We start from the raw sequence: 5,000 nt of genomic DNA, 5'->3' as shown, positions 1-5,000 counted from the left end.
ACATTTGAAATGTCTTTATTTTGGAACTTTTGTGAGTGTAATGTCTACTGTTCATTTTTGTTTATTTCACTTTTGTTTGTTATCTACTTCACTTGCTTTGCCAATATAAACATGTTTCCCATGCCAATAAAGCCCCTAAATTGAAATTGAATTGAGAGGGGAGACGTATAGACTCAGAGAGAGGAGAGACGTATCGACTCAGAGAGAGGAGAGACATATAGACTCAGAGAGAGGAGAGACATATAGACTCAGAGAGAGGAGAGACGTATAGACTCAGAGAGAGGAGAGACATATAGACTCAGAGAGAGGAGAGACATATCGACTCAGAGAGACGAGAGACATATAGACTCAGAGAGAGGAGAGATATATAGACTCAGAGAGAGGAGAGACGTATCGACTCAGAGAGAGGAGAGACGTATAGACTCAGAGAGAGGAGAGACATATAGACTCAGAGAGAGGAGAGACGTATCGACTCAGAGAGAGGAGAGACGTATAGACTCAGAGAGAGGAGAGACGTATCGACTCAGAGAGAGGAGAGACATATCGATTCAGAGAGGAGAGATATATAGACTCAGAGAGAGGAGAGATATATAGACTCAGAGAGAGGAGAGACGTATCGACTCAGAGAGAGGAGAGACATATAGACTCAGAGAGAGGAGAGACGTATAGACTCAGAGAGAGGAGAGACGTATCGACTCAGAGAGAGGAGAGACGTATCGACTCAGAGAGAGTAGAGACATATAGACTCAGAGAGAGGAGAGACGTATCGACTCAGAGAGAGGAGAGACGTATAGACTCAGAGAGAAGAGAGACGTATCGACTCAGAGAGAGGAGAGACATATCGATTCAGAGAGCAGAGATATATAGACACAGAGAGAGGAGAGACATATAGACTCAGAGAGAGGAGAGACATATAGACTCAGAGAGAGGAGAGATATATAGACTCAGAGAGAGGAGAGACTCAACCAGCTTCATGAGGTGGTCACCTGGAATGCATTTCAATTAACAGGTGTGCCTTGTCAAAAGTTAATTTGTGGAATTTCTTTCCTTAATGCCTTTGAGCCAATCAGTTGTGTTGTGACATGGTATAGGGTTGGTATTCAGAAGGTAGCTCTATTTGGTAAAAGACCAAGTCCATATTATGGGCAAGGAGATTGAGGTTGTAACCTCATATAAATATCTTGGAATTTTAATTGATGACGGCCTCTCTTTTAAATTGCATATTCAACAATTTACAAACAAATTGAAGCTGAAATTGGGATTTTATTTGAGGAATTAAGGCCTGTTTTTCTTTTGAAGCCAGAAGGAGGCTAGTATCAGCTACATTTATGCCTTTACTAGACTATGGGGATATCTTATATATGAATGCTTCCGCTCAGTGTTTGAGATCAATTGACACTCTTTACAGTGGCACTTTGAGATTTATTTTAAACTGCAAAACCCTTACGCACCACTGCACTTTGTATACCAGGGTTGGCTGGCCTTCTCTAGTCACTCATAGGCTCAGTCACTGGTATACTTTTATTTACAAAGCCATTTTGGGTTTGCTACCTTTTTATTTGGGCATTTTTATTGTTCAGAAATGTGGTGGGTCGTCTCTTCGTTCGCTGGACTTTATCCTGCCAACTGTTCCAAATAATCTGTGCCATCGTCTTGGAACGCCTTACAAAATACTTTTAAACTGGAAGAACTTGTCCCGATTGGTGTTTTTAAATCACTGATGAAGGATGTTGAGACTGATTCCCTGACCTGTCAATGTTTTTAAATCACTGATGAAGGATGTTGAGACTGATTCCCTGACCTGTCAATGTTTTTAAATCACTGATGAAGGATGTTGAGACTGATTCCCTGACCTGTCAATGTTTCTAAATCACTGATGAAGGATGTTGAGACTGATTCCCTGACCTGTCAATGTTTTTAAATCACTGATGAAGGATGTTGAGGCTGATTCCCTGACCTGTCAATGTCTTTAAATCACTGATGAAGGATGTTGAGACTGATTCCCTGACCTGTCAATGTTTCTAAATCACTGATGAAGGATGTTGAGACTGATTCCCTGACCTGTCAATGTTTTTAAATCACTGATGAAGGATGTTGAGGCTGATTCCCTGACCTGTCAATGTTTTTAAATCACTGATGAAGGATGTTGAGACTGATTCCCTGACCTGTCAATGTTTTTAAATCACTGATGAATGATGTTGAGACTGATTCCCTGACCTGTCAATGTCTTTAAATCACTGATGAAGGATGTTGAGGCTGATTCCCTGACCTGTCAATGTTTGTAAATCACTGATGAAGGATGTTGAGACTGATTCCCAGACCTGTCAATGTTTGTAAATCACTGATGAAGGATGTTGAGACTGATTCCCTGACCTGTCAATGTTTTTAAATCACTGATGAAGGATGTTGAGGCTGATTCCCTGACCTGTCAATGTTTTTAAATCACTGATGAAGGATGTTGAGACTGATTCCCTGACCTGTCAATGTTTGTAAATCACTGATGAAGGATGTTGAGACTGATTCCCTGACCTGTCAATGTTTTTAAATCACTGATGAAGGATGTTGAGGCTGATTCCCTGACCTGTCAATGTTTTTAAATCACTGATGAATGATGTTGAGACTGATTCCCTGACCTGTCAATGTCTTTAAATCACTGATGAAGGATGTTGAGGCTCAAATTCCCTGACCTGTCAATGTTTGTAAATCACTGATGAAGGATGTTGAGACTGATTCCCTGACCTGTCAATGTTTTTAAATCACTGATGAAGGATGTTGAGGCTGATTCCCTGACCTGTCAATGTTTGTAAATCACTGATGAAGGATGTTGAGACTGATTCCCTGACCTGTCAATGTTTTTAAATCACTGATGAAGGATGTTGAGGCTGATTCCCTGACCTGTCAATGTTTGTAAATCACTGATGAAGGTGTTGAGACTGATTCCCTGACCTGTCAATGTTTTTAAATCACTGATGAAGGATGTTGAGGCTGATTCCCTGACCTGTCAATGTTTTTAAATCACTGATGAATGATGTTGAGACTGATTCCCTGACCTGTCAATGTCTTTAAATCACTGATGAAGGATGTTGAGGCTGATTCCCTGACCTGTCAATGTTTGTAAATCACTGATGAAGGATGTTGAGACTGATTCCCTGACCTGTCAATGTTTGTAAATCACTGATGAAGGATGTTGAGACTGATTCCCTGACCTGTCAATGTTTTTAAATCACTGATGAAGGATGTTGAGGCTGATTCCCTGACCTGTCAATGTTTTTAAATCACTGATGAAGGATGTTGAGACTGATTCCTGACCTGTCAATGTTTGTAAATCACTGATGAAGGATGTTGAGACTGATTCCCTGACCTGTCAATGTTTTTAAATCACTGATGAAGGATGTTGAGGCTGATTCCCTGACCTGTCAATGTTTTTAAATCACTGATGAATGATGTGAGACTGATTCCCTGACCTGTCAATGTCTTTAAATCACTGATGAAGGATGTTGAGGCTGATTCCCTGACCTGTCAATGTTTGTAAATCACTGATGAAGGATGTTGAGACTGATTCCCTGACCTGTCAATGTTTTTAAATCACTGATGAAGGATGTTGGGCTGATTCCCTGACCTGTCAATGTTTGTAAATCACTGATGAAGAATGTTGAGACTGATTCCCTGACCTGTCAATGTTTTTAAATCACTGATGAAGGATGTTGAGGCTGATTCCCTGACCTGTCAATGTTTTTAAATCACTGATGAAGGATGTTGAGACTGATTCCCTGACCTGTCAATGTTTTAAATCACTGATGAAGGATGTTGAGACTGATTCCCTGACCTGTCAATGTCTTTAAATCACTGATGAAGGATGTTGAGACTGATTCCCTGACCTGTCAATGTTTTTAAATCACTGATGAAGGATGTTGAGGCTGATTCCCTGACCTGTCAATGTTTTTAAATCACTGATGAAGGATGTTGAGACTGATTCCCTGACCTGTCAATGTTTTTAAATCACTGATGAAGGATGTTGAGACTGATTCTGACCTGTCAATGTTTTTAAATCACTGATGAAGGATGTTGAGACTGATTCCCTGACCTGTCAATGTTTTTAAATCACTGATGAAGGATGTTGAGACTGATTCCCTGACCTGTCAATGTCTTTAAATCACTGATGAATGATGTTGAGACTGATTCCCTGACCTGTCAATGTCTTTTTCAAATCAATGAAGGATGTTGAGGCTGATTCCCTGACCTTACAATGTTTTTAATGTGCTGTTTTATGATTTTGTTATTCTCTTAATAATCTATGGTTTTTACTAGATTACTTGTAGTGTTCATGTTGTTTGTCTGTAATTTTTGTAATAACTTGGTGCTGCCAATCTTGACCAGGACGCTCTTGAAAAATATATTTTAAATCTCAATGAGCCCTTCCTGGTTAAATAAAGGTTAAATAAAAAAGCATTAAAAAGTGACAAGAACAGCTCAAATAAGCAAAGAGAAACGACAGACCATCATTATTTTAAGACATGAAGGTCAGTCAATCCGGAACATTTCAAGAACTTTGACATTTCTTTAAGGGCAGTCACAAAAACCATCAAGCGCTATGATGAAACAGTCTCTCATGAGGACCGCCACAGGAAAGGAAGACTCAGCATTACCTCTGCTGCACCTCTGCTGCAGATCATTAGAGTTACCAGCCTCAGAAATTGGCAATTAACTGCACCTCAGATTGCAGCCCCAAATAAATGCTTAAGAGTAACATACACACAAACATCAACTGTTCAGACAGCGTGCTCAGGCCTTCATGATAAAACATTGGTGAAAATAAACCACTACTAAAGGACACCAATAAGAAGAAGAGACTTGCTTGGGCAAGAAACACGAATTAATGGACATTAGACTGGTGGAAATCTGTCTTTTTGCCTGATGAGTCCAAATTTAAGATTTTTTGGTTCAAACCGCTGTGTCTTTGTGAGACACAGTGAACGGAAGATCACTGCATGTGTGGTTCA

General features: G+C 40.0%; 1 protein-coding gene and 1 long non-coding RNA gene across 2 annotated transcripts in view; one reads left to right on the top strand and one right to left on the bottom strand.

Moving 5' to 3' along the window:
* LOC118382029 (putative uncharacterized protein DDB_G0271982) overlaps positions 1-5,000 on the top strand; it is a 63,876-nt gene that overhangs the window by 15,104 nt on the left and 43,772 nt on the right. The window lies entirely within an intron of this gene.
* Positions 1,867-2,439, bottom strand: LOC127909196 (uncharacterized). The gene is made up of 3 exons (XR_008070167.1): positions 2,374-2,439; positions 2,218-2,269; positions 1,867-1,957 (listed from the first exon to the last, which is right to left on the bottom strand). It is a non-coding gene; the product is annotated as an uncharacterized LOC127909196 (long non-coding RNA).

This window comes from Oncorhynchus keta, chromosome 19 (genome assembly GCF_023373465.1).
Source record: "Oncorhynchus keta strain PuntledgeMale-10-30-2019 chromosome 19, Oket_V2, whole genome shotgun sequence".
Lineage (NCBI taxonomy): Eukaryota > Metazoa > Chordata > Actinopteri > Salmoniformes > Salmonidae > Oncorhynchus > Oncorhynchus keta.
Note: the sequence above shows the minus strand (reverse complement) of the source record. Positions and strands in the feature narration are given on the sequence as shown.